At 44.5% G+C, this 10,323-nt stretch overlaps 1 pseudogene across 1 annotated transcript; it reads left to right on the top strand.

Moving 5' to 3' along the window:
• Window positions 1–2,850: 2,850 nt before the first annotated feature.
• Window positions 2,851–9,337, top strand: LOC146064190 (mitochondrial ubiquitin ligase activator of nfkb 1-A-like; annotated as a pseudogene). The gene is made up of 4 exons (XR_014471763.1): window positions 2,851–3,185; window positions 3,299–3,380; window positions 6,332–6,452; window positions 8,874–9,337. The product of XR_014471763.1 is annotated as a mitochondrial ubiquitin ligase activator of nfkb 1-A-like (transcript).
• The last annotated feature ends 986 nt before the right edge of the window (window positions 9,338–10,323 follow it).

Genomic DNA, 10,323 nt, shown 5'->3' with positions numbered 1-10,323 from the left:
TTCTGTGCAGGGAAAATACTGACTACTTTATTTGTACACTGCAATATAGATCTCACTTTAAAGTAAAACCCCACCCAAATCTAATTCTCTCTGCACAAGTAACATCTGCCCCACCTGCAGTGCACATGGTTTTGTCCATCTAAGAAGGATTTTGTCAGAGAGTGAACCCCATGTCAAAAACCTTACTAAAGTCTAGATAAGCTACCTCTACAGCCCACCTCTTGATCTGTTACTTTAGTCACCCAGTCTAAAAAGTCAATAAGATTTGTTTGACATGATCTCCCCCCAGTAAACCCATGCTGTTTAGGATCCTGTTAATTGCTGGTTTTGAGATATTCTACACCTCTTTGGGGGAAATTTACAAAAATTTGTTTTCTACTTCACATGTGATGTTGCTATGGGCAACCAATCAGATCCTGTCTACTATCTTCTAGAGCAGTGGTTCTCAAACTTGGTCCTGTGCATGCAATGCGATGCAATGTGATGAAAACAAAGTACAAAAAGTATGTGCAAGCACATACTTTCCGTACTGTGCGATAAGGTGCAGCGGGAGCGCGCACCTCAAAGCACATAACGCACAGCCCGCATCGCAGCGTGTATGGGCTGCTTAACACATTTTAAAAGATCCACAGGTGGCGCTAATTACTTCACTTGTGATTCTGTGAGGAGATCTGGAAAACATTAACTGTTGGTAGCTCTCGAGTACTGGAGTTGGCTACCCCAGTTCTAGAGGGTGCTAAATAAATAAGAAGTAGATTCTGAATGGTTGCCCATAGCAACATCACATGTGAAGTAGAATACACATCTTCGTAAATTTCCCCCTATATGATTAAGGCAGATAACTAAATTTCTAATGACTTCCCTTGAACTCCCCGGAGCTACATAATGATTGATATAGAGCATAAACACCAGTCGTTCCCAAACTGTGTGCCTAGGCACCCTGGGGTGCCTCAGGAACCTTGCAGGGGTGCCTGGTGGTTCAGGAGCAATACAAATTATTTATAGTCATTGTAATAGGCAGGTAATGGTGGCTGCCAATCATAATCTATGTTCCTCCCCACATAATTAAACCTAAGGATGTGGGGAGGGACAAAAAATGTGATACTCCGGGGTGCCGTGGTTCAAAAAAGTTTGGCATACACACTAAACGATTTCAAATGATGAGGATAAAGCATTAAAAAAAAATAACCCTTCAGGCGCTAATCTTATAAACCAGGTGATAGCTGATGAATTATACAAATTGTTTGACATCAAGCTGCAGAGTATGCCTGTGATTGCATATTAAGATACCCTGAAGGTACTAACCAAACAAAACCAAAACGTAAACTCTGTACTTATGAAAATAGTGAAGAATTCCTACAAGGGGCACTCGAAGCTGATGATTTTGGCTTATTCAGCAATCAATTGGTTCATTATAGTGTCCCAAGAAATTGTTAAAATGTAACTTTTATTAATCTGTAAGAAAGCTGCGAAATATTAAAAACAATGTGAAAGTGCATGATAAGTGATAATAAAATTAAAATAGAACTGACCGTTGTGTGTGTATTCTTGTAGTACAATGACTATTTAGCATCTGTGTGTTGATATAGTTGTGGTGTGTGTATGAGTTGACTGTTGTCCACCACACTGATATCTAGCAATATACTGCCCAATATACTGTGACAGTGCTATTGCATTGTGGCCGTGTGACAGATTTATGCAATTATGTTGCCTAAATTGGCTATAGTACAATGCCTAAGGTTATTAGGTCAATATGTGTTTCCACCTACCCAGTTATTTTGGGATATTGGGATTCGTGCATTGTATGCAGATCGCAATGATCAGTAATTCATTCCCTGTGCATATTTGACTATTCGTAACCACACTGATATCTGGTAGGGACTGAGAGACTGGGGCTTTAGTTGCTTGTATTACCACTAACCATCTTGTTTTGGGTGTGGATCGTATTGTTGACAGCACTTAGGTCGACACCATTTTTTTACTGTTTTTTGACCAGAATGTCAACACAGTTGGAAGTTAACAACAGCCCCTCCCATCGCTATGCTTCGGGCACGGTGCCTTGCTGCACTCCGCACACTATTTTATTCTCCCACCATGCCGAAACGAAATTCACGTCATAAACGACATAGACCCAATATGACTGCATGTACAGACAGCAGGGGTGGTCATTAACTACCAGCAGGAGCATGCATCGTTAACGATATAATGGGTAAACACTAGACTAAAGCTTTGTACACACGGGGGCGATAGGGGCTGAAATCGCTGGCGACCATATTGCCAGTGATGGGAGTGTGCCCCAGCGATAAATCGCCAGGTGCGCGCTCCCATTTTCAGCCCCTGAATGGTCGCTGGTCGGAGGAGCATGCTCCTCCGACCAGCGACTTTCACTGCCTCTTCTCCCAGCAGTGTGACATTTTCATCTGCGAACATCTCTGGTCGCAGATGAAAACGGGACACTGAGCAATATGATTGCTGAGCAATATATTGCTAGCAATATATTGGCAGCGATCATATTTCCCCGTGTGTACGCACCTCCTTTAACGATATTTATAACATTGTTATCGTGCATATCAGCAATAGATTGCAAGCAGGGCCCGTCTAACTCTATTTCATTTTGTTACTACCCTGTATTTTTATCTATGTTTTCTATTGTAAAGCGCAACGGAATTTGCTGCGCTGTATAAGAAACTGTAGATATAATCTGCCTTTATCGTAAAGTGTGTAGTTCAGAATTACATCAGATCTCTCAAACCAATACACCCGAGATGAACAATTTGGAGGAGGAACAGTATGGACTGTAGTGTATATAATATATACATATGTGTGTATCATGCCGGGCGATATAGTGCTGCTGAGCTGCGGCGGATGCCGGGACATGTGCTCTAGAGCGGCAGTGGATACTGGGAGATGTAGTGCAGAGCAGCGGTGGATGCCGGGATATGTAGTTTAGTAGGTCACCTTAATCATCGTTACTCTGAAAGTGGAACTTGGATGAAAGTGTCTGTACTGACTCCGCCACGGGCTGCTGGCCTCTGCCAATAGCGGGGACCTGTTAGCCGGCCTCCTCCGGGGCTGACATGGATTTATCAGCTCTGGAAGCCGTGTGCCTGGCCTCCAGTGTAGCTCTAACCAGTGTCTTCTATCAGCTGTACCGGCGGCATCGGGCGGCCGTGAGGCGCATAGAGGTGACGCGCTGCTGTTCTGTGTATATATGTTACCTGCATTGTACACGTATTAATAAGATGGCTTTTTACCTGGCCCGAGTCCTCACTTTCCCTGTTTCTTCTGTCACCCCCAGGCAGCTCCTAGGCTACAGGTGGGCGCAGACCTGAGGTCTTTGATGGGATCCTCGCAGAAGCTGTGCTATGCAGTACTTGAGGGTGAGTGAGGACCACCAAACAATCCCAGTAACTCATACTTGCCTACTTTTGAAAGCTAGTTTGTTAGATTTCAGTTGTTATGAAAAAGAACAGTGCCATTGAGTGGAGACATCATGCTCTGTGGCAAAGGACGTGTCTAGATCCACCCATTTACTGACACTCGGGTGTGTTTTGCAATGGCAGGTGAAAACTATAGCGGGGGAGGAGCTTACACCAGGTGGGAGTGGCCCTGGGGAGAGGGTGCGGCCTCCACACAGCACCTTAGTGCAGTGATTCCCAAACTGTGCTGCTGTGGCTCCCTTGGGTGCCACAGGTTGGTGGTCCAGGACCAATTCAATTTATGTATGGTCAGTGATACCCCTTTCACATTGCAACTAATTACAGGGAACAAGCTGGTTTCTTGTCAGTTCGACCTAGTAATTAGTGGCATGTGAAAGGGGTTACTGGGTCCTGCAAACGGGTAGCAACACGGCAATGAGAACAGGTACAAAAGCAGAGTTCTTACCGGTTCATTGCTGTGCAGTGTGAGCGTGTTAAACGGGTCGATCAACCTTTTTCTCGTTCACACTATGGAGAAGGCAGCACAAGCTGCTCCAAGCGCTGCCTCCGTCCCCCGGACTCCTCGCCGCACCCCCGGATGATGTCAGCAATCTGGCAATAATACCAGTTCACTGAGGGGATGTGAAAATCTCAAAATACAGGGTTGCGTCTGGACTGAACCGTTTCAAAGTCCCATTGCGACCCTGCATTTTGCGATGTGGAAACAGTATTTATTTATGGCCAGTTTTGGTTAATGCCAATCATAAAATATATATATACAAACAGAAGCAAATCCTGCCTTTTGCCACGTAACTGAACCTAAGGATCACATATTAACATAATTTATTTCATTTTATATTTTTTTCTCCTTTTTGGGAGTGGAGGGTGGTGGCCTGTGGGTGCCGTGAAAAAATTGATACTCCAGAACATAAGTTGTTCTAGGTCACGACTCTGCCCTCCATTGCCAACCAGATAGGAGATCTGTGGAGTGCCATCTGTTCTTTAAACTGCTTTGTGGTCTTCCACCCATAGAGAAGTCCACAAGGACAGCGGGTGACATACACCACATATGTGCTGCTACAAGTCAGCACTTGAGAAATGGAGATACATTTGCCTGTGTGTGAACAAATTCACACAATCTAGAAAGCTACATGTGTTTATGCCATGCACCTGTAGCACCCATTCTTTCTGGACAGGTATTTGATTGGTACAGGGGGTTTGAAGGCAGAAATGTCATTCTTAACCGACCAGATTGCGGTCTCTAGCATAGCTAGGCATAGGTTTGACCATTTTAAACATCGGAAGCTTAAAAGCCAATATGGACCTTGTTTCCTAGCACGGCACCCACGATTTCGATCTTATTACATCTTATACAATTGCATCGCATGCAATCTAGCGGCATGCGATGCGATCCGATTTTAATTGTACAAGCCACCCCCAATATTAACGCCAACCCGAAGCGTGGCGAGCGGCGGCGGTACGCGTCCTCCGACCTTTTCATACCCCCATTATCCATGCCGGCGTGGAGTTGATTTTAGATAGTGTGGCGAGCGCAGCGAGGGGGACACAGATTACTTTACATGTGTTATGCTGCGCTCGCCACACTACCTAAGATCAACTCCACGCCGACGTGGATAGTGGGGGTATGAAAAGGTCGGAGGACGCGTACCGCTGGCCCTCGCGGGCTCGCTACGCTTGCCACGCTTCGGGTTGGTATTGATAGTGGGGGTGGCGTTCACAATGGGTGTGCATTTAACATTGTAAGCACCCATCAGGGGGCTTGTACAATTAAAAATCACATTGCAAGCCATTTGCTGGCATGCAATGCTATGCAATATTTCATTGTACAGGCTCTCCTGTTAATTTAACATGAATATCGCATCGCACACCATTAAGTATGGTATGCGATGGGCACCGTGCTAGGAAACAAGTACCGAAATGTTTTATTATATGTGTGTTTATCTGATCCACCTAACAGTTATTTACATTATGTAGATGCATTTATAAACCTTTTTTGATTGTATTATCTGTTGATGTGTATGTGAACGTCTGTATGTCTATGTTTAGATTCAAAATTCTTTTAAAAAGACTATTAGTATAGATTGAATATTTTCATTAATCCTGTTTCCCAAAAATATCAGTGCAGAGAACTATAAACTTTTCTTTGATGTTTTAGGGGTATATTTGCTAAAGTAGGGCATTCTCAAAAGCCTAAATTTTTCTGGTTTTGCCTTTCAGATTTAAATGGGCAATAATTAATTATTAACTATTATTGTTCTATTAAGTATAGTAAAAGTATGCAGAGATTTAGGGTTTTGAAAATCCATTGCTCAGCAAATATACCCCGTAAATTTGACAGTTATCTAGTAAACCATTAGTCTAATCTGGCTGGTTGGAATGAAAATCTGCTAATGTATGGGAATTAATGATCTCTAAATGTATATCATGTAAACTTCAAGTTTTAGTGATAAATTTACTAAAGCTTCTAAAAATAAAGAGGTGATGTTGCCCATAGCAACCAGTCCGATATGTCCGGCATTTCTATATTGCACCTTAGAATATGACAAATAGTATCTTGTTGCTATGGGAAACATCACCTCATATAGACAGCTTAAGCTGGGTACACATCTAAAGATATATCTGCTGACAGAACGGCCAGTGTGTTCTGCCTACACGCTGCTTGATCATTCGTGACTGATGTCACTCCTTTCAGCTGCAGTTCTAAAATTCTGCACAAACAATGTTATATAATGGTCTATATTCATGAATGTATATGGGTATAGGTTGCATTTACACAGTGGCTATTTGTCTTTTACATTTCTTCTATATTCCAACTGCAGTGCATTTTTAAATATTATTGTGCCATAATAATTCTAATAATTCTAACAAAGCTTATTGTGTTTCTCTTACAGGGAGGGTGGAAGCTGTTGGTACACCTCTGTGCAGCCAGAACCATCCACATCTACAAGCTGTAATTCAGAAGCATCAAATGGAAGAGCATCGTCTGTTCTGGAACAGCCTGACCAGAAGCTGGTGAGATAACCTATAGACTAGAAGCAATTACTACTGAAATCTAAGTCTTTATTGGCAGAAGTTCATACTGTAGTTGAAATGGAGTATAATAGCTATATCATTTCTTTGAATTGTTTTATTTCTTTGAAAAAGTCACCAGTGTAACTTCAGAACCCTTGAGCAATGGATGGAAATATTCTTTGGAGTCTAAGGTGTGAGTAACAGAGTGAGATTATTTAGGGGTTAATTATACATAACTGAGCAAAGTGCTATAAACCTTATCAGCCTATCGGACATTTGCTTTCAGGTCTATCTCCAATATTATCCATCGTCTCAGTCCATCGGTCTGCTCTCACCTGGCTCAACTCTTTAATCTTTGCCAATCCTCTGGGATCTTCCCCTCCTCCTTCAAACACGCTCTTGTCTCCCTAATTCTCAAAAAAACAAATCTGGACCCCAACTCTCCGTCCAACTACAGGCCCATCTCCTTCCTCCCTTTTGCCTCAAACTCCTAGAACGTCTGACCTATAATCTTCTCCTAAGCCACCTTACTGCTAACTCCATTCTAGACCCCCTCCAATCTGGGTTCTGCCCTTTACATTCAACTGAAACTGCCCTGACCAAAGTCACTAACGATCTACTATCGGCTAAATCCAAAGGCCTCTTCTCTATCCTCATCCAGCTTGATCTGTCGGCTGCCTTTGACACTGTTAACCACCCTCTCCTGCTCAACACCCTCCACTCCTTTGGCATCACTGGCACGGTCTTCTCCTGGTTCACCTCATACCTCTCTGATCGCTCCTTCTCTGTCTCCACTCCGAGCTCCTCCTCTCCTACTACCCCGCAGCCAGTCGGTGTTCCCCAAGGGTCAGTCCTTGGCCGTCTCCTCTTCTCCCACTACACCACCTATCTGGGCACCCTCATCAGCTCCTACGGCTTCCATTACCACCTTTATGCTGATGATACTCTAATCTATCTCTCCTCCCCTGACCTATCCCCATCACTACTGTCCAAGGTCTCCGAATGCCTCACGGCCATCTCAGCCTGGATGACCCAACCCTTCCTGAAACTAAACATGGCTAAAACTGAATTTATAATCTAACATCCCCTCTTCTCCCACTATCTCCATCAGCATTGGTGAAACCGAGATCACCTCCACCGACCAAATGCGCTGCCTCGGTGTCATCATTGACTCCTCCCTCTCTTTCACCCCCCACATTCGTGCTCTCTCACAGTCTTGCTGCTTTCACCTCCGCAACATCTCACGCATCAGACCATTCCTCTCCACTGACGCAACCAAAATTCTCGTTTACTCTCTTGTCATCTCCCGCCTTGACTACTGCAACATCCTTCTCTCCGGGCTACCTCTCATCCGCATCGCCCCTCTCCAATCCATTCTTAACGCCGCTTCTAGGCTCATCTTCCTCTCCCGCTGCTCTACCTCCACCTCCCCCCTCTGTCTATCTCTTCACTGGCTCCCCATTCCTTTCCGAGTTCTCTTTAAACTCCTCACCACCACCTACAAGGCTCTCTCCTCCTCCACCGCTCCTTACCTCTCTTCACTGATCTCTATCCACACTCCCTCCCGTCCTCTTCGCTCTGCCGCCGCCTGACCTCTCACCTAATCACCTCCTCCCACTCCCGTGTCCAAGACTTCTCTCGTGCTGCCCACCTGCACTGAAACAACCTCCCACCACCCATCAGGCTTTCTGATTCCCTTACCTCCTTCAAGCGCTCCCTCAAAACCCACTTCTTCTGACTAGCCTATCCCTCCTCCTAACCTATTTCGCTCCTCCTATCCTGCCTACCCTACCCCTCCATCTGTTCCCATCCGTTCCTACTTATCCTATTGTTTTCGTTCGTCCACCCACCTCCTTTTAGTTTGTTAACTCTTATGAGTAGGGCCCTCCTTCCTCACGTACTCACCCTACCTCTTTACCTCACCAGTGCTCCTGCCCTGTTCTTCCCTTCCTCTACTTCATCTTCAGTCTCCTCGACAATTTCGACACCTACTTCAGAACTGATGCTGATTTTAGTTCTACCAGCTATACCCCTATTTATGCTGTATTTTATCAACACAACCTGTAGGTTACCTTGTCATTTGTTTTTTGTTTGCTATGTACGGCACTGCAGACACTTTGTTGCGCCTTATAAATAAACGAACTACTACTATCTCGCCTTCAGCAGTCACAACCAATTGAGGATTGGCTATCTATATTGGCTCTTGTGGTGGTCCGCACCTTTATTAGCAAGTAACCCTTTTGTAATGTTATTTCTGAATGCTTACATTTGCAAATCTTTGCTAAAATTACTGCAACTAAAGATCTTTTCTCTATCTAGTAGAAGTAACACAATGTATATGTGCTAAAACTTTAATTTGAGGAGGGGATTGGATGAATCATGTGACTTATACCAAAACTGAGTTGTCTTCCCTGTCTTCAGGAGTGAATATGTGCAAATAATTCATGAGAGTGTGAAGTCTGTTCCCTTCCAGCTGTGTCCTCTGGAGGATAATGAGGATTCTGTCCTTGTATTTGATCCATTACATGCAACTGGTCTCACATTGGAAACTGTCTATGAGCGATTTCACACCGCATCTCTTGGTTTGGGTGAGCTGTTTGGACATTATTTGAGTGGGGAAAAACCCACAGGAATATTAGAAACCGAGTCAATTCTTCCTGTGGGCAGAGTGCTGACTGGTCTCGGACTACTGACCCTGAACAATGACGGGGTAATTATCTTACAGCCTCCCCAGGATGGTTCTAAATATATATTATCCCTTACTGGATATGATGACATACTGTACCAACAAGAGTGTGCAGCTTATTTTTGGAGAGGTGCAGCATTTATCTGTGGTACTTTGGGGGCTGTTGTGCTCTGCATCTCACTGTATCGAGCCTATCAAAGGCATAAAGAGCAACCCAGAAATGAGGGATCCTGGGATGAGCTGCTCGTGGAGGGCGAGATGCCTGATGAGGACACTGTTGCTTCTGAGAGACTCTGTGTAATCTGCATATCAAGACCACGAGAGTGTGTAATACTGCCTTGCGGACATGTCTGCTGCTGCTTTCTCTGTTATCAGGCATTACCTAATGAGATATGCCCCATCTGTAGGTGCCATATACAAAGGATTGTCCCTCTTTATCAAGCTTAAAAGCAATACTGCATGATGTAGTAGCTGCTATGTCAAGGACAGTGAGCAAATTGGAGTTAAAATGATTTAACTGCGGTTATTTCCATACACAGTGCAAATGTGTGGTAACTTCTAACAAGTGACTAGATCTGCAACTGACTAATGCAAGGGGATACGGTCATTTGGTCGACACCGCAAGGTCAACATGCAGGATGGTCGACATGACTGAAGGTCACATGGGTTAGGTCAACAGGGTCATTAGGACAACATGGGGAAAGTCGACATGGGGTTTTTCACTTTTTTTTGAGCCGACATGTGTTGACAGGTGGTATTTCATGACCTACCATGCACTAGGGCAGTGGTTCCCAACCCTGGTCCTCAAGTACCCCCAACAGTGCACATTTTCCAGGTCACCCGGCAGGTGCACTCATTATTCAGGCACATTTGAAAAGATCCACAGGTGGAGCTAATTTTATCACCTGTGATTCTGTGTGGAGACCTGCAAAACATGCACTGTTGGGGGTACTTGAGGACCAGGGTTGGGAACCACTGCACTAGAGTGTGGCAGGAGAATAAAATAGTGCCCGAAGCATGGCGAGCCATGGGAGGGGACGCGGTGCTACGTTTCAGTGTCCATGTTGACATTCGGGACAAAAAATGGAAAAACCCAATGTCGACCTAATGACCCTGTCGACCTTCAGTCATGTCGACCTAATGCTTGTTGACCTAGTTGCTTTCTACCAAATGATCCATACCCAA

Source organism: Crinia signifera, chromosome 3 (assembly GCF_055691185.1).
Source record: "Crinia signifera chromosome 3, ASM5569118v1, whole genome shotgun sequence".
Lineage (NCBI taxonomy): Eukaryota > Metazoa > Chordata > Amphibia > Anura > Myobatrachidae > Crinia > Crinia signifera.
Note: the sequence above shows the minus strand (reverse complement) of the source record. Positions and strands in the feature narration are given on the sequence as shown.